This window comes from Camellia sinensis, chromosome 8 (genome assembly GCF_055761805.1).
Source record: "Camellia sinensis isolate YWXY chromosome 8, ASM5576180v1, whole genome shotgun sequence".
NCBI lineage: Eukaryota > Viridiplantae > Streptophyta > Magnoliopsida > Ericales > Theaceae > Camellia > Camellia sinensis.
Genome location: NC_138968.1, coordinates 57,827,564 through 57,848,045, shown reverse-complemented (window position 1 = coordinate 57,848,045; position 20,482 = coordinate 57,827,564). Strand labels below are relative to the sequence as shown.

The following is a 20,482-nucleotide window of genomic DNA, read 5'->3' as shown; positions in this document are numbered from 1 at the left end:
CTCAGACGTCACCGACTGAGCACTCAGTGATGTTGCATAATGTGCTTGTTTAGAAGTTTCAGAGTCGCGGCCGTGAGCCCTGCCTCCGGACATCCGAACCCTCTTTTGTACCTTGCCTCGGTTTGCGAACCAGACTCGGTTTTCTCTGTTTCTTTTCCTGAGGGAAGGGAGAGGTCCCGTAGACCATCTCTCAATGTCCGTAGGCTACATTTGGTGGCCGTAGGCCATTTTTCCCATTTCGGAGTCCGGTTTCCGATTTTCGGAGCCGTCAGGCCGTGTGCCTCGGTTCGGGACCGCTTAACCATCTCCTATTGCTCTGATTTTTGGCGTACTTCCTATTTACCCCCTTTTGAGGGACACTAGGGTCTGAGAGACCCACTTCGTGGCCGAACGCCACTTTCGGTGCTTAACAGCCCATTTTCGAGACCCCGAACTGCGTGTTTTGGCCCCGGAACTTTCATTTTGCAACGGTTTTCGTTCATTTTTGGCAGGTACCTCTGTTTTGTCACTAGGGAGGTCACTGAAGGGTGGGAGGCCAGCAATTGTTGCAGCAACCAGTTATACATCCTCCGACGCCCGTTTTTCGCACTTCCGGGCTAATGTTGAATACCTTGGACCCATTTTCTCCAACTTTGAACCACATATCTGAGATGTACACACATGAGAGGACCCTAAAATGAGGTGGCCGGCCAGTAATTCAAATTGACCCTTTTGAACCCCTCTTTCCGAGCTAATGTTGAACCCCTTGGACCCACTTTCTTGGACTTTTAACCACATGGTTGTGTTGTACACACATAGGAGTACCCTACCAGTTGGTGGCCGGCCAGAAAATCTGATTGACCTTTTTGACCCCTAGCCGGCCGGCTAGGGGGTGTGGCCGGCCGGCCACCTGCAGCAAAAGTAACAGGCCGGCCTGCTTCCTTGCACTGTGCACTTTACTGCTGTGGGGCAATATCCCCCAGAAAAGATCTTTATCCGGGGGATATTTTGGTGGGGAAATTTGCTCTCCTTTTCCCCCACCTTTACACCCCTTCTTTGGCCTATATAGCAAGCAAGCCTTGTAGTATTTTGGGGTTAGAAAAATTGTTCTTCAAGTCTCCATACACAACTCCATCTCCATAGCTCTCATTTCTTGAAAAACCCTAAGTCCCTAATCACCATTTCCTCTACACCACCAAGCTCTACCACCACCACCTCATTTCTAGCAACAAGGAAGGTTTCTCAAAGGCCAAAGAAGCTGCAAATTGATCCAAGAAGCAACAAAAGTCTTAGTCTTCAAGGGTGAGTAACCTTTCTCTTCTTTGATCCCTTTTCTTGATCCATTTGTAAGCCTCACTTGCTTTTTGTTTCAAGCTCCGGCCCTAACTGAGAAGGGCCCTCTTTTGAGCTCATCTTCACTTTTCATTAAGGGCTCAACCCTGTTTGAGCCCTCCATGATACACTTGCTTGATTGATCCTCTTATATGTCATGATTTTGCATGCTATTTTTGGCCCATGAGTAATCTGTTTTTGAGCATGTTGTAAACTAATATTAGGCTTATTGTGAGCCCCTCTTCAACATTGAAGAAGGGCTCAACACCATTTGGGACTTCCATGTTATACCTACCTTTATACTCCTCTTTTCTTCCCTATTCTTGCATGCAATGGCAGCCTACCATGCTTTTGTTTTTGGCCATTTTACAGTTCTGAAAAAGTGCTTATTTTGGTCCATACTTCATGTTTCATTTAGGTCCTTTCATGGTTTGGGACCTCCATAGGTCACTTCATGTTATATCTCTCTTTTATTCCCCATTCTTACATGTTTAGTTAGCCTACCATGCTTTTGTTTTTGGCCATTTTACAGTTCTGAAAATAGTCTTATTTTGGCCCATTCTACATGTTTTATTAAGGGTCTTTGGCTTTTTAGTGTTTTTTTTGCATATCTCATGTTATAGCCACTTTTGAGCCCCTTTTTGCATCGCATTTCTATCATGTTTGTATACTGATTTTGAGGCTTCCATGTACTGTAAATATTCATATTTTTGGTCCCTCTTCAGTGTTGTAGAAGGAAATTTTTCAGTTTGGGTTTTACTTATGTCACTTGCTTCATTACCCCTCTTTTGGCCCCTATTCTTGCATGCCATTTTTTCCATACCTATGCTTGCTGTTTGGCCATGTTTATAACTGTGAAAGTGCCTTTTTTGGGACTGTCTAGCTTCTGTCTTTGCATTGCATGTCCATGTTGTGCATGTTTGGCATAGCTATAGGCCATTTCGGGTGCCTAAATTCACATTTCGGGACAATTCCATGCATTTCATGTCATTTCGCCTCATTTCGGGACTGTTTTCCCCCATATTTTAGTGCTGAAATTCCATTAGAATGATTTCTATCCATTTCATGTCATTACATCACATTTTATCATTGCCTCGGTTTGCGTGCCCGTGTGCACGCATTTCGAGGCACTCCATTTTTATCCGCCGGCATCCGATGTGAGTGTGGCTGAGGCTCACTCATGTTGGTATAAGCCCATTTGTCATTTCCATGTCATTACATCACATTTTATCATCGCCTCGGTTTGCGTGCCTATGTGCACGCATTTCGAGGCACTCCATTTTTATCCGCCGGCATCCGATGTGAGTGTGGCTGAGGCTCACTCATTTCCATGTCATTACATCACATTTTATCATCGCCTCGGTTTGCGTGCCTGTGTGCACGCATTTTGAGGCACTCCATTTTTATCCGCCGGCATCCGATGTGAGTGTGGCTGAGGCTCACTCATGTTGGTATAAGCCCATTTGTCATTTCCATGTCATTACATCACATTTTATCATCGCCTCGGTTTGCGTGCCCGTGTGCACGTATTTCGAGGCACACCATTTTTATCCGCCGGCATCCGATGTGAGTGTGGCTGAGGCTCACTCATGTTGGTATAAGCCCATTTGTCATTTTCATGTCATTACATCACATTTTATCATCGCCTCGGCTTGCGTGCCTGTGTGCACGCATTTCGAGGCACTCCATTTTTATCCGCCGGCATCCTATCTGAGTGTGGCTGAGGTTCACTCATGTTGGTATAAGTCCATATCATGTTTTCATGTCATTACATTGCATTCTGCTACCGCCTCGGTTTGCATGCCCGTGTGCACGCATTTCGAGACACTTCATTTTCATCAACCAGCTTCTTATGTGAGTGTAGCTGAGGCCCTCTCATGTTAGTATAAGTCCATGTTACCTTTCCCATGCCATTTTAGTCACTTGCATTGCATTCTGTCATTGCCTCGGTTTGCGTGCCCGTGTGCACGCATTTCGAGGCATCTCACTTGCATCGCATCCTGTCATTGCCTCGGTTTGCGTGCCCGTGTGCACGCATTTCGAGGCATATCATTTCCATCGCATTGTGCATACTAGGTTGTATCTTAGATTGCATCTGCCGTTTTCTCGGTTTGCGTGCCCCAGTACACGCATTTCGAGGCGTCTCATTTCCATAGCATTCTGTATGTTAGGATTGCATCTTAGTTGCATTTCATGCATATCATGCATATTGCATCGTGTTCGGAATAAGAGTTAGCCCGGGCACGGGAAACGAGGTACATTTCGTACTCCGAGTGACGGAATGTGTCTCAATTTCTCAGTCACCGACACTCCGAATTATCCATGATGGAGTTAGGTTTTAGCTTTAGTTTCATGTGCATTCATCCTATATTGAGTTGTGCATTTCGACTCCTCGGCTATCATGCCTCGGTATGCGTGATTGGTGGCACGAGGATCGAGACATGCATATATCTGTGCAAATACATTGCTATGCCCCTTTCCTGCTCTCTGTTGCAGCAAAACGAAGAATCAACAACTTTTTGGGGCTTGGCACGCATTTCAAGAACAGATGTAAACAGAGGCTAATTGGGGCATTCCGGTGGATTTCCGCGCAAGACAACCCGGACATGCATCATCCATCAGAAGCAAGGCATTCCCTGGCTTGCACGCCAGCTTTATTTGCTTTCTTAGTTAATTCATTAATTAATTAGGATTTTGTAATATTTTGGACTGTAATATTCTTTTATTCGGGACTGTAATATTTGGACTGTATTATTTATTCGGACCCTCCGAGCGAGGGCACAACTGTAATAAGTGTGCGTAAGTGTGATGTATGTCTTCCAACCTCACGTCTTTCTCCCTTTTATTTATCCGCTCAGGATGGTTAGATTAGGGCATATTTAAATTAGCATACAGTATGACAGCATGTTTGCATCATTCATCTGTTTTGCATGCACCGAGCTCGGAGCATCATACTAACTGCATTATACTTTCAATTCCAAATTGAATACATGATAGTTGTAGCATTCCATATGCCATCTTAGAATAGCCGAGCCTGCTATAGTTGCATTCTGCATGTGTTGCATTAGGCATTTCTGTATAGTTAGGATCATGCATGATTTCTAATGAAGTTTCTATTTTGGCTTGGAGTACTCGGTAAGTTTTATGCTTTAGCATCCTTGCATGCGTGTGAGTGACTGCCATGAATAGCATGCTTACCATGAGGCTATGTGCTTATCTGATATAACTGCCTGAATGCCTGTGGGTGAAGGTTGGGTTATCTGAATTGGAATAAATCATCAAATGTTTCAAGCCTACCTGCGGGTAGCAAACCGTTTTCAAAAACAAACATGAAATGTTTCGTTCCAATTCAGGCGACCCGGTCTATACTTGTATGCTGCGCGCATCACATAGTAACCTAGGCTAATAACCAGAATAAGAACTCACAATGTCTTCAAAAATTGATATCATGGTTAGTAGAGGCCGGTCTATGACCGGGCGAGCGGGGGTGCTCACGAAGTGACCTTCCCCAATCGTACCCAAGTTCCCGAGCCGAGGCAACTTTGGTGATGACGGACACGTGGCCTTTTGGCACCGAGTCAGGGTTTCCTAAATTTCCCAAAATAAAATATTTAGGTGGCGACTCTGTATCTGGCAAAGCAGTCCATGTTTGGCACTTCTTTCAAAAATCAATTTTCTCAAAACGATTTGCCGGATTTGGACTCTTTGTTTCAGATTAGGAACCGTGACATTTAAGAGTCCGAGCTGTAGTGACCCCAAATGAACAGAACGGGACTTAACCCTCCCGGGGCGTTCGGGGACGTCTACACTATGACCCCGTTCGACTTTGCTATGCTGACAGGCCTTGACGTGGGAGGCTGGTCGATCCCTTATGACGAGGACATGGACGAGTAGGAGGCTGCCTGGATTTATCTGTTGGGAGCTCGCCCACTGGTTGATAGATCATCGGGCAGGGTCTGGTACACTTGGTTTTCCATGCATTTCAGGAGGACTGAGCCCGAGACTCCCGAGGAGATAGCGCAGTACACTCGAGGGTTTTTGATGTTCCTCCTCGGGACCATTCTGTTCTCCGATAGGGGGAACACCGTTGGGCTCTATCTGCTGAGTGCTCTGGTAGACTTATCACGGGTCAGCCACTATGACTGGGGTGGCACCGGCTTGGCTACCCTCTATTGCTACATGAGTGCGACCTCCCGCGGACAGGGGAACATAGTCGGCGGCTATTGGAGAGCCTGGGAGGTACTTTCTGCCCTCTTGATTTACATTTCTGCTTTTCATTATTTGTACATTGCACACACGGCACACTTTACATTCTATACTTTGCATTCTGCTCTCGGCATTCTGCATTCTCTATACATTCTGTATTCACATTCTGCACTCAACATTCTGTATTCTGATGGCTATTGCCCTATTTTCCACAACTATGGATTTTTGTGTACTTTCCGACGCTAGCCCCAGAGCTTGAGGTGGAGGTGCCTCTCACGATCCCTTACTCGCTTGTATTCGAGGGCCAGTACCGACCGAGAGCTCAGGAGTCTCTCCCCTACCTACGGCAGTTTTTTGATACAGTGCGGCCGACAGAGGTAATTCAAAACTCTCAGTTCTCCATGTTTTCATCTTTGATTCATCTTTGCACATTTACGATTTCTAATCGACTTATGCATTGGTTATCTGCAGATCACATGGCAGCCCTGGGCACCCTTGGGTGGAGATACCCGATTTCAGCTTGCTGGGGGATGGGCCGCTTCTCGGTACAGGATCCTATTTGAGGGGCCCGTTGGTAGGGCCTGGTTTCTAGGGGACCGCTTCATGCGCCAGACTATGGGCTTCCCCGAGTAGAGTGTCCCCGCAGCACCTCCGGACGATATGCGGTCTACGGTGGGGCTCACTCCCCAGGATGTCGATAGCGCCATGTTGGGTACCGACGTACTTCTACATCTGGAGGAGGGGGAGTACGTGACTTACCGTCATACATAGTTGATGCCTCCATTGACAGGTGTCTGTACTCCCACGAGGAGGTCTGCTGGCATGCCATCATCGAGCCGGGCCCGGGCTGCAGATATTCCTTCGACCAGCAGGGCCGGCACATCGAGAGATGGGGCTGGACTGGTCCCCCCGATTCCCCCGACTTATCATCACGCCGGGTGGCCAGATATCCCGACTGAGTTGACAGGATGGCGATACGGGACTTTCTACCCAATTTCGATAGAGCCCCCTATGCCCGATCATCGATACGTTAGTGATCCTGACTCACCACCAGTATGTTCCACTGCTTTTCATTTACCACTCAGATACTTAGGCATTCATTTACTCATTGATGACTTGAGCTTGTATTTGCAACCTACCAGGGAGTATACGGAGGGGTTACTCGGGTTAGTAGCCTCACTCGAGAGCATGGACCCTGCGGAGAAAGACGCAGTTGTCTATTGTCGGTGTCCCGGTACTCTTTAGTTTTCTTGCATTTATCATATTTCTGATGACATGCTGAACTTGAATATTTCACTGCATTGATTGACTGTATGTGTAGAGCACATCTGACACACACCACACTCATGTACTGTATCTACATACACCCACTCTATATAGTTTTCTTACATCTGCATCTGATATACATACTTTGGCTGATGTATTCAAATTGCGTTCTTTCTTTTCAGATGCCTCCGCTACATATTGGGCCACAGGCCGGGCCATCCAGGCCTTCTCGGAGAGCTGGAAGAGGGGGTTCGACTCGCGGCCGAGGCAGACGCAGAGCACCTGTCGTAGAGGAGGAGTCCAACGAGGAGGAGGAGCCTGCACATCCCCAGTCAGAGACATCCGCTGGCAGAGAGGATGACTCTGGTTCCGGTTCCGGTAGTGGAGATGATGCCGAGGGGGGCGACTCCGATTCCGATGATGATGATGGTGCAAAGGCTGTTCCGCAGAAGAGGACGAAGAGGGCCTCTTATTCCTGTGCTTGATAGCATTGATGCAGTTGTTCCCTACTTTATTTGCCTTTTTTTACTTGTAGTTGTAGCACATTGTACATTATTAGGCCATTTTATTTTCTGTAAAACTTGTACCCTTGTTGTAAAATGTTGTAACAAAAGAAGCATGATGGAATGAAACAACTTTTTGAAAACGTGTTGCATTTTATGTTCTTAGCATTGCATCGCATTATTTTGCACGAAAATGAGATTGAATGGAATTGTGCACTGAAAATTGCCAAGTCAGGTAGTGAACCGACACAACAAACTAAACAACTTAACTTACTAAGAAACAACAAAACCTTAGCAAGTTTATAACTCGATAAACAAGACACATCAATGTTGATTAAACAAAGAGTAGCAACTCAATACACGAAACTCGATGACTCGATAAACAAGACTTGATAAACAAAACAACTCGAGAAGCAAAACAACAACTCGATAAGAAAAACTCAACAACAACTTGATAAACAAAATGCATTTCGGACGATCAGAGTGACGGAACACATCCGAAACAGAGGAAAACTCACACCTTCAACACTCCCGATGCATGGAAATGCTAGGAACTTTCTTCTAGAGGGTAGGACAAGACCAAAGCCCCACTTTCCTTCATGGCCGACCACCTAAGGAAGCTGGCCGACCAGCTTTTTTTATTGGAGACCAAGGTCGGCCTACCAGAAAAGGTGGTCGGCCGACCACCTGGCTTAGCAACCACCAGATTCTTGACACGTGTCCCCCGAATAGTGCCTTATCCTCTATAAAAGTCCCAGCTTCGTGGTTCATTCATTTTATCTCAGTTTTGCATCAAAATGGAGGCGTTCCTCATCCAAAATCTCACAGCTTCGATTGCCTCTCTGGATGGCTCAGAAAAGTTGAACTTCCGGGGCTTCGGCTTGAATGCACTATTCACGTTGGGCCGTACTCCGCTGCATCTTCCTTTCCTCTATACTGCGGCAAGGTTTTGGAACCCGGTAACACATGTCTTTAGCTTCGGCAAGCAAGAGATGTGTCCGACCTTCGAAGATTTTCAAGCTTTGATGGAATCCGAGCGCAATGAGGAAATCTTGCCTCAACTCCAATTTGGCCATGTCCAAGCCCTATGACGAATGTGCGGCCTCACTTTGCATGACACTCGATCATTGATTCACGACTGGGAGCTGGACATCCCAAGCTTGGTTTGTTGGTTTTCTGATGCTGGTGACTACGGCGACCATCATTGGCAGGACTATCGGCGACACGCGCTTTGCCTATGCTTGCTATCTCATTTCTTGCTTGCCCCGGGCTCTGGTGGATTCAGTGTCCGGTTGATCGAGGTTACCCAAGGTTTGAAGGAGGGCAAGAGCTGCATTGCCATGACATTGGCTGAGACATTGATGGGCTTAGACGCTTTTCATCGGCGGGAGACGGCTAGGCTTACGGGGTGCCCACTACTATTGCAGGTAATGTTTCCCACCCATTCTCACATATGTATAGCTCACATCACTCGGCCCTCAGGCTCAGTTTTTCTCACAAAATCATTTTCTTACTTTTCTCTCATCGTACATCACTCTATTCTTTATTCTCTCATTTTTCATCCCTCCCCAGGTGTGGTTGATGGACAAGTTACAAATTGTCGAGTCTTGCCCAGCATACTCAGCTCGCGGCTACATTTTTCGACAACGCCTGGTCGATGCTCTGGATGAGGGGTGGTGGTACAACTGGATGTGCAATTTGTCTACAAACCGCATCGCTTGGCGCTGCCCTTGGCTCAACCTGCCGGCAATGAGTTACAACATGACCCGTCAACCTGGGATTCAATTGATTGGCATGACACACTGTGTCTTCTATTTTTCGTTCCGGTTTCGGCGCCAATTCAGCCTTGATCAGACTTGCCTGCCAGAAGGGATAGAGTACCCGGCCGCATTCCCAGTCCGAGGCGCACAGCTTGCCTGGTATGCCACAACATGGAGGACTAGAGAGCTACTGGCCCCCGCTCCCACTTTCAGTTGCACTTTGTCTGATGAGTGCTTGAATTAGTTCAATGAAGAGGCACAGGAAGGGCCCCCTTTGGCATCAGAGGCTTCAACCAGCTCTGGGAGGGGGCGCATGAACACCTGACTTATCTATGCCCCGGATTTATTGCTTTGTTAGTACTTTCAAGTTTTCTTTATGAATGTAATAAAAAGCAACTTCAATTGGTATGCTAGAAGAGGAGAACTCTGTATTGAAATCAATGAAATTGAAGGTTATGGGTATGGAAAATTTTCCGCTTTGGTCCAAAAATGGTCTAAGTTGTAAAAAGATTAATTTTGAACAGAGTCAACTTTTATTAAAACTTTTCAAAACCATTTTCGATATGGATCAAAACTAGACGCGCCTGAAATCTGTCGCTGAGATGCACAACCTCGGATCCTAGCAACTGGAAAGTTGCCCCTAGTCTGAATAGTACCGCAGCACTGCACAGCAATGGAAAGTTGCCCCTAGTCTGAAAAGCACTGCATCGGAGATCATAACCGAACTCTCGAATGCTGAATAGACAAAGATGGCCTAGATGATCAAATGGACAAAGTTGTTGGGGAAACGTTTACGGCCGAACTTCAGGATGAAGTTGCCTACGTATTCCAAAGATGGGAATCAAGCCTTACGTAGTTCAGGCTCTGGTTCACTCGAGTATTTTCACTCTCCTTTTACGCTCTAACTTTTGCCAAGGCCGCCCTTTGCGGGTTTTCAACCTTGCGAGCTCAGTTTTTATAATTTCAAATTTTTTTGTGCTTTGACTTTTGCCTAGGTCACCCCCTCGGGTTTTCGGCCTAGCGAGCCTCTCAGGGGTAATATTTCTTCAGCTTTTCCATATTGATCGGTTGGGAGAACTCTAGGCCATATAGGTCCATCAAAACCACAGCTCCACCTAACCAGATTGACTTGATGATGTAGGGACCAGTCCAATTGTGTCTGAACTTGCCCCTAGGGTCGTGAATGGGAGCTTTGTTATCCTTGAGTACCAAATCTCCTTCCTTTAGATTCATGGACTTAACTTTCTTATTGAAAGCCCTGGCAATTCTGCGCTGATAACCTTGAACATGGTACAGTGCTTTCAGTCTTCTCTCATCAAAGAGCATGAGTTCTTCAAATTTGCTCTGCTGCCAATATGCTTCAGCTATTTGACACTCAGCCAACACTCATAAAGACGGAACCTCAATCTCGATAGGCAGAACGGCCTCCATCCCATAAACTAATGAATACGAAGTGGCCCCAATAGAAGTTCGAGTTGACATCCGATAACCCCACAGAGCAAATGGCAGCTTATCTTGCCAATCCCGGTAGGTTTCCACCATCTTCTACAGTATGTGCTTGATGTTCTTCTTTGCGGCCTCAACCGCTCCATTGGTTTGCGGCCGGTATGTGGATGACTTATGAAAAGCCACGTTGTATTTCTCCAACAAGTCAATCACTTCCTTCTTGAAGTGGGAACCATTATCTGAAATGACCTCGTTTGGGACCCCATAACGGCAGATGATGTTGTTTCTGATAAACTTTGCCACGTGCGACGCCTTTAACACCGCATAAGATTGGGCCTCAACCCACTTCGTGAAATAATCTATCACGACTAGGATGAACTCATGCCCATTCGACCCCTTTGGAGTGACAACCCCGATCACATCGATTCCCCAAACTGAAAATGGCCATGGTGACGTCATATTGTACAGCTTCGACGGCGGAATGTTCATGCGGTTTGCATGGATCTGACACTTGTGGCATCGCCATACAAAGCTGATACAATCCTCCTCCATGGTGGACCAATAATAACCTTGTCTGAGGATCTTTCACGCTAGCATTACCCCGTTCATATGCGCACCGCATTCCCCTCCATAGATGGCCTCCATCAGGCGTTTTGATTCTTCAGTTTCAACGCACAACTTATACATTCCCAGATGACCTCTCTTATACAATTTACCTCCGCGGATGATGAACTGAACGGCCATTCTTCTGATTGCCCTTTTATCCTTGGCATTTACCCCTGGTGGATATGCTTCCTTCTCCAGGAAATTCCAAATATCATAATACCAGGGGTTCTCATCTTGAACCTCATCTATAGCAGCAATCGACTCATAAGCCGGCACAAATTTCTGGTTGATAATAACTGGATGCATCCGGACTCTAAACGGGATGCCTATCATGGAAGATAGAGTTGCTAGTGAATCTGCGAACCTGTTGTTTTCTCTTAGTAGATGAGTGAAGTTTAGCTTCTCAAAATGAGGAATCAGCAGGTCCAAGATCTGGTGGTACATTATCATCTTTTCTTCTTTGACCTTCCAATCCCCCTTAGCTTGGGATACAACAAGATTCGAGTCCCCAATGACATCCAACTGTCTTGCCCCTAGTTCCAGGGCCGCTTCTAGACCGGCAATGCATGCCTCATATTCTGTTTCGTTGTTCGAGACTTTGAACCGGAGTTTGAATGCTAGAGGGATACGGCAATTGCCGGGTGCTATCAGCAACACTCCTATCCCATACCCATATTGGTTTGACGCTCCGCCAAAGTACATCGTCCAAGTTTCATCTTCGATATGCAAAATGGCCTCATCTGGGAATAAGTACTCAACTGTTTCACCTCCTTCAACTGGATGATCGGCTAAGAACTCTGCTACTGCTCTTCCCTTGACTGACTTGCGCGTTACATATTTCAGATCGAATTCCAAAAGCAACAGCAACCAACGAGCTAGCCTACCCGTAAGTGCCGATTTCTCGAAGAGATATTTGATGGGATCTAGTCGTGAAACCAACGTTATGGAGTGAGCTAACAGGTAGTACTGCAGCTTCCTGGTAGCCAATATGAAAGCTAAGCAAGCCTTTTCCAACGGTGTGTAGCGAGTCTCATACTCTAGCATCTTCTTCCTCAGATAGTAGATGGCTCTCTCCACCTTGTCCTCAGACTCTTGCGCGAGCATGCAGCCCATTGTGGTCTCAGTCATTGAAAGATACAAAATCAAAGGCTTCCCCGGCTCAGGTGGTAACAACACAGGTGGGTTCTGTAAGTATTCCTTGATTTGTTCAAAAGCAGCTTGGCATCGGCCGTCCCATTAGAACTTCTTTCCTTTCTTCAGGAGGCCAAAAAGTGGTTCACAAGTCAAGGTTAATTTTGAGATAAACCGTCTTTTGAATTGCACTTTACCCAGAAAGCCTCGCACCGCCTTTTTAGTCCTTGGTGGTGGCATTTCTAGGATGGCCTTGATTTTGGAAGGGTCGACTTCGATACCTCTCTGTGTAATCAGAAACCCCAGTATTTTCCTTGCCGTAACACCAAACGTACACTTCTGAGGATTCAGCCGCAACCGAAATTCTCTAATCCTTTGAAAGAATTTTTGCAAGGCGGTGTAGTGGCCCTCTTTTTCTTTGGACTTGACAATCATGTCGTCCACATACACCTCAACCTCTTTGTGGATCATGTCATGCAATATTGTGGTCGTGGCCCGTTGATATGTAGCTCCAGCATTCTTCAACCCAAATGGCATCACTTTGTAGCAGTAGGTCCCCCACGGGATGGTGAAAGTAGTCTTCTCCCTGTCCTCGGGTGCCATTACAATCTGATTATAGCTTGAGAAACCATCCATGAACGAAAGCAAAGCATGCCCCGCTGTGAAGTCCACTAACTCATCGATATGCGGCAAAGGGAATTCGTCCTTCGGACTAGCTCTATTCAAGTCCCTGAAATCCACGCATACCTGGATCCTACCATCCTTCTTCGGCACCAGAACGATGTTGGCCAACCAAGTTGGGTATTTGGATACCAGCAGGAAACCTGCGTCAATTTGCTTGGTGACCTCTTCCTTAATCTTGAGAGCCTAGTCCAGGCGGATCCTTCTGAGTTTTTGTTTAACGGGTCGGGCATCGGGGTCAAGAGGGATCTGGTGCTGTACAATCTCAGGATCGATTCTAGGCATGTCTTCGTAGGACCACACGAAAACATCTTTGAAATCTTTTAATAAAGCGACTAAGCGCTCGCGTTCCTCCGAAGACAACATGGACCCGATCTGGACCAGCCGCGGGTCCTCCTCAGTACCAATAGTCACAGTAGTGATTTCATCCATTAAGGGTTTAACAAATCTTTCCTGCTCTTGTTCAATTAAGCGTTGCAAAACTAGTGGAATTTCTTCCTCATCGTTTTCATCAAAATTTTGAAAGTCTGAGTTAATGTAATAAATCAAGGGCATAGAAAAGTACTCAGAAATCACAGCCACATCATTCTCATTAAGCACATCCAAATCGTCCGATTCTTCGGTTACAACAGACTCAAAAGAGAAAGAAAAAGACGACCTGGACAGGACTGTGGTATTCGGGTTATCACCCCCTGGAATACCGGACTCAGACTCAGTCGAGCTGGAACCTGATTCCAACTCAACAGACTCGGTGGAATCAAATTCCGGCTCACTACCTGACCCGATGCTGCTTGACAAAAACCCCTCTTCATATTGCCAAATGAGAGAGGGTGCGATAGATGCATCCAAAATGTTTGCTGGTAGGCCAGCAACCATTTCATTCTCGATCATGCATACCGAGAAGTTATCCCCCAAGCACTTCTATTCAATCAGAGGATCTAAAAGTAGACACGCCAACGCTACCACCATTTCACTTTTGGCGTCCTCAGACTCCACTTTCATGCTCTGCTCAGCCTTAGCTAATGGGTCTGTCTGCTCTTCGGCAACATCATCCCTGGATAACTACAGATCAAAGAAGATCTCAAACCCCGGCACACGCTTCCTTTCCGCGTTCAACCATGGTTCCGAAAGCCGCAAAATGGAAAGTCCTCCCCCGCCCGGACAAAGCGTCCGTTTAGGGTACCCTGGATGGGTCGGTGCATTAACTCATATGGCTTCCCTGCTTTCTTTGCTCTGGCTCTCCCAGCCATCTCCTTACCTTTTCTCACCCAATCCTCTTTGGTGGGCAGATAACCCAAACCAATGGTATGTGAGTTGTGTGGCACTTCGGCCAACGCTGCAACGCCCTTCCGGCCGCTCTTTCCTAATCCCATCCCGGGAATGTGTTTAAGCTTGTTCAAGAGTTATAATGATTGAGCACTGACATACACCCCCTCATTAATAGCCAAAATGTTCTGCACGACCCGGGCCTCAGCCAGGGTAAAACCCGACATGAACACATCCTCCATACCGAGCTCAATTTCTAAACTGGCGTAGATACTTCTGGCGATGGATGGATCGACAAATTTCCAAAAACGATGGCTACTCCCTTCCGATGGGGGTATTTCACCATCTGATGCAAGGTGGACGAAACTGCCTTTACTTGGTGCAACCACGCCAAAAGTAGATTGAAGGTCGCAGGAACTTCTCAGACGTGAAAGTCTACCTCATGTTGTCCCGGCCCAACCTTGGTCTGAATTTTCACTGTCCCCATTACTTCTCTGCTTGTGCTTTCATATGCCTAAATCACCTGGGCTGTCGGCACAAAGTCCGCGGTCTTTAAACCGATTGCATATGTAGTCCTTGCCGGGCACACATTGATGGCGGACCCTGTGTCGACAAGCACTACGGGTATCCATTTGTTTCTGCACTCCACAGAGATGTAGAGTGGCTTGTTATGGTTCGCACCCTCAGGTGGCAATTCTTTGTTGGAGAAAGTCAACATCGGGGTAGCCCCTCCCGGAAAAACTAAGCCCACCAGCTGTTCGGGCGTGGTGTCTATTGAGAGCTTGGCCTTGTCCATGGCCGATAAGACAGCTTGTCGATGCACTCGCGATGCCATAAGCAGTCCCCAGATGGAGATGTCTGCCTGTATCTTTTTCAACTGCATCAGTATAGCCACTTCTTCGAGTTGCTTCTCTTTCTATTTCTCAGCCTCCTTATCCTTCCCAGACGCCTCTGGCTGATCTAGGTGTGGGGGCTTGAAGTACCGCCCGCTTCTAGTCATATGGTCGACTTCACCAATGTACCAGGTATCGTCTAGCTGGTTGCTCCCCCAATCCTCATCTGTGTGGGCAAGACATAGATCATCATCTTCCCACCACATTCCGTCAGCAGCCGACAGACACCTGTCCGGCCCCGGTACAATTGTACTCGCAGTACTTTCCGTCCACATGCACGCAACATTCTCTATCCTCGTGCATACAGCACTTTCAGTCCCCTTAGGGGCTTTAGCTTTCCTGATTCTCTCAGAATCCCCAAATCTTTCTTGTTCCAACTGCGTCAGTACAGCTGGCTGTTCAATAATTCCTGTATTCAAAATGCCCAGATCCTGAGCGAAATTCTTAGCACTGGTGCTCTCCGGCGATGCATTCTGATTTTCGACCCTTTCGGCCACAACTGATGTTCTTGCCCCTACCGGGCCCCGTTCCAACTGAGTTTCGTCGACAACATCTAGTAGGTCATCAAGCCACCCGATGACCTCTGCTGACTCCTCAAAATCTGACCAGTTGACTGCCATGCCCTCTGGATCTTGTTCATTGAAAAATTGGAGGTTAGCAAAGTCCTCTTCCATAGCTGCCAAGTCATCTATCCTCTAACCAAATTCATCCCCTTGTATTACACAAAGCTCTGCCCCTGCCGGCAACTCCACATTTGGCCCAACCTAGCCCACTGATAGAATATAGTCACTCGGACTGTATACCTCCTCAGCAAAACTCCTAGATTCCTCAAATTCTGACTCAACAATCCCATGCTCCCTTAAAATCTCCCCTGTTCTGTCTTTGACAGTCACCACCATTGGTTCGGGATGGGTACTGGAGATGTCCAATATGCACAAGTCAGTGCTGTTAGGAAGGAGCACCTTCGGCTTGGGTAGGTGGGACGGGATAATATATATGCTAGGATCGTAAGATACGACCCTAGTCTGGATAAAGTTGATGCGTTTGGGAGGTGGAGCTTGGTTGTGCGGTGGGAGAGGGTTAGTTGTGACGTTGGGTTTCTCTAGAGGCACAATCACCCTGTTGTCAACGAGATCCTGAATCTCGTGACGCAATCTAAAACATTGGTCGGTGTTATGACCGTGTTGTTGGTGATATGTGCAATATTTTGCCGGGTTATGAGAGGGTGGGAGTGGATTTGGCAATGGCCTCGACTCCAGGGGCTTTAAGTGCCCTTTCCTGATTAATACCCCTAGAGCCTTGGACAGGGGCATATATAATGGGGTGAAGGTTCTCTGGCCTCGAGGTTGGTATTTGGTGGTTTGTGTGTTGCTTCCGGAGGCGCCGGAGAAAGGTGTACCTGCCATGGGTCTTGGAGGGGAAATGGTGGTGACCATGCTTACTTCTAAAGCTCTAGCATTTGCGGCATTGCTGGTCCCTGTATTGCTGTTGCGGTTGAAAGTTCTTCTGGGTTGCTCTCTGTCACTATCAATCAAGCCCTGTTTCAAGGCATCCTCAATCTGTACTCCCATCTCATGCAAATCTGAAAAGGTAGGGAAAGGGAGCACGATCATTTTCTGCATCAACTTAGGCTGGAGATTGCGCACAATCATCTGGATTTGATCTTTATCAGTAGGACTTAAGGTCATCATTCAGGCCTTCGCCCTCCACCGGGCTACGAACTCTGAAAAGCTCTCCTTAGGCTCCTGCCTTGTCGTCTCAAGATCACGGGTTGTAATCTCGATTTGTGTGTTATAAGAGTACTGTGCAATGAACACCTCGGCCATCTCATCCCTATTTCTCTTGACATCATCTTCTAATTTTACGTACCAGATAGCGGCCACACCCAACAGGGTCCGGCCGAATAATGAAAGTTTCTGCGGTTTGGTGAGGCCCATCGGCCGTAGTATATCTAAGAACAACCGGAGATGCACCATGGGATCCCCAGATCCATCAAAGCGGTCGATTTGTGGCATTTTGAACCTATCTGGCAGCGTCACAGCCACGTCGGTATACCCATCCTCAATGTCCGAGATAGACTTCACCCCTTGGGATTTCTTGAACAACTTCTCAAGCTTGCTCAGTTTCAATGCTGTAGGGTCGACCTCGAACTCGAAGGGAGAGTTCGGTAGATTGGTAGGTGTTTTGGATAGCTGGGGAAAAATTAGGGGCGGAGCCAGCCCTACCGGAATGTCTGTACCTTCCTGGACATTGGGTGTTTCCCTGGGTGTTTGAACCCCTGGTGGTGCAGGAGCTTGATGCAAAGCAGATGCTCCGTTTTGCTGTTGCAACCTGGTGATGAGCTCGGCCTGCTGGGCCATGATTTCAGCCGGCTGCTTGGCAAATTCCGCTTGGGGGACGGTGTCCTGCTTCATAAGTTTCATACTTTCTTGGAGTTGACGCATCATTGCCTCTATCCCTGACGTGTTCTACTGATCCATTTGACTGACTGGTCTATCTATCTCTATGGCAACAATTGAGACCTCAGCCCGACTGTCCACTGATGGGGTAGACCACTGCTCTGGCAACCTCTGCTCAGATACACTGTGTTTTCTCAGTGTCCGTCTGATAACCAGGGGTAGAGAGTGGAACACTGGTTGTCCATCGACCAGATCCTCAAATCGATTGAGTCGGCGACCTCTTGCTCAGAGTGCTTGGGGAATATCTGCTTGGTCTGAAGCAATTGTGCTAAACTACCTAGTAAAAACATAAATAAAGCAATAATAAGGAAATAAACAACCAGACAAACGGACAACATAACGGCTTTAAATAAAAACACAACACACAGTTGGGCATAACAACACACAGTCGATAAGCTGAAAATACTGTTCTCAAACACTGATCATTATCCCTGAATCGCTGCCCCCAAAAAACTGAATCTGAAACCCGCAGATAACTGATTCCTAAAATATTGAACTGGTGCCCGCAGGCCTGATGCCCAAACTTGCAAACTAATACATGCATTCCTGTAGAGACGCACTCTAAAACCACATAACAAGCAAGTGAGAGCCAAAACACCCCTATGTTGGGGTAGGGTTTCCCTGTCCTATTTTGTCTAGAGCTAGGGTTTCACTACGCACACAGTGGTTTCAAACAACCTATGATCGGGTAAGTAACATGTCCTAGCTTGGAATGGTCACTATGGATTCCGAATATGCACTAGGTCGAATGGTCAAAAAGGGTGCCCCGATAAAACTGAGGTTTGTGTTCCCGTCGTGGCAGAGCCCGCAACCGGTCAGCCTTATGGCACGCTTCACAAAGCGAGCCTTTGGCAAACCGTTCAGGAATAGCATACGGCAAACACAGTGTCCTAGGCGCACCAATACAAATACACTGCAAAGAAACACATAAGTGTAGTCAAAACAAGATATCATGAGTTCGAGTCAAGTTCTCTAAGTCCCTAGCAGAGTCACCAGAAACTGTAGACGTCCCCAAACGTCCCGAGAGGGAAATCCCGTTTTGTTCATATGGGCTCACCACAGTTTAGGACTCAAATGTCACGGTCCTGTCTCTAATCTCGCAGAGTGCAATGCAAGACCGATGAATCATCAAAGAGTCCAAATCCAGCAAATCGTTTTTTTGAAAACAGATTTTTTTGAAAGAAGTGCCAAACATGGACTACTTTGCCAGATACAGAGTCGCCTCCTAAATATTTTATTTTGGAGAATTTAGGAAACCCTGACTCGTTTGCCTAAGGCCACGTGTCCGTCATCACCAAAGTTGCCTCGGCTCGGGAACTTGGGTACGATTGGGGAAGGTCACTTCGTGAGCACCCCCGCTCGCCCGATCAAAGATCGGCCTCTACTAACCATGATATTGAGTTTTGAAAACATTATGTGCTCTTATTCCGGTTATTAGCATAGATTTACTATGTGATGCGTACAGCATACAAGTATAGACCGGATCGCCTGAATTGGAACAAAACATTTCATGTTTATTTTTGAAAGCGGTTTGCTACTCGCAAGTAGGCTTAAAATGCAGATTTTACCACCCTCGGGTGGGTTTAGAAAACATGATTTTGCCACTATCTAGTGGGCTTAAAACTCACAGTCAATGCATTATTTCAATTCAGATAATCCAACCTTCACCCACAGGCTCAAGCAGGTATATCACATAAGCAAATAGCCTCATGGCAAACATGCTATCATGGCAGTCACTCACACGCATGCAAGGATGCTAAAACATAAAACTTACTGAGTACTCCAAGCCAAAATAGAAGCTGATTAGAAATCATGCATGAATCCTAACTATACTGAAATGCCTAATGCAACACATGCCGGAATGTAACTACAATAGGCTCGGCTATTCTAAAGATGGCATGTGAAATGCTACAACTAACAAGTATTCAACTCAGAATTGAAATACAATGCAGTTAGTATGATGCGCCGAGCCCGGTGCATGCAAGACCGATGAATGAATGCAAACATGTGAGCATAAGTATACTAATTGAAACATGTCCTAATCTAACCATCATAAGCTGATAAATAAAAGGGAGAAAGACGTGGGGCTAGAAGACATACATCACACACACGCACACTTATTACAACATTGCCCCCCTTCGAGGGGTCCGAATAAATAATACAGTCCGAATAAATAACAGGTACAGCTAATTATTACACAACATTAACTAATTAACAAACTAGCTAAGTAAGCATGTAAACTACATGAATGTGATTGCCTCGGCTCTGTTTTGGGTGACGATGGATGCATGCATGCTCGAGTCGCCTCGTCGGGAAATTCCATCGCGAAGCCTTGTCTCGCCTTTGTTTGCAACTGATTTTAGAAATCTGCACAAGGCTCCAAGAGGCTGAAACTCCACCCTGGGAAGGCTGCTGACCACCCTTTGTGGTGGGAACCAAAAAAAGGTGGTTGGCTTGCTAGAAAACCTGATCAGCAGACCACTTTCTGCCCCTAGATTCTGGCTTTTCTGCAACAAAGGCAAGAGAGAGAGAAGGCAATGTATTTTCAACATATGTATGAAGATCACTCTCCCTGTCCTTGCACAAGCTCAAGGGGATGTAATCCTCGATCCTCGTGCCACCAATCACGCATCTCGATGCATGATGGCCGGGGAGTCTAATTGCCTGACTCAATATGAAATGAATGCACATATAAGCAAGTAAAGCTAACAACTTTATCATGGACAGTCAAGGGTGTCAGCGACTGAGAATCGAGGCATGTTTCATCACTTGGAGTACGAAACATCCCTCGTTTCCTGTGTTTGGACTAAACCCTACTCCAAACACAATGCAACAAATAAGGATGGCTTGACATGCACAAATGCAACTAGCATGCAATCCTAATGCAATGTGACCTAATCATGCAAACATGCAAGGATGAGATGCAAATATGCTACTAGCATACACAATGCTAT

The 20,482-nt window shown here is 46.6% G+C and overlaps 1 pseudogene; it reads right to left on the bottom strand.

Annotated features, from left to right (window-relative positions):
- LOC114278015 (1-aminocyclopropane-1-carboxylate synthase-like) overlaps nucleotides 1-20,482 on the bottom strand; it is a 70,314-nt pseudogene that overhangs the window by 16,199 nt on the left and 33,633 nt on the right.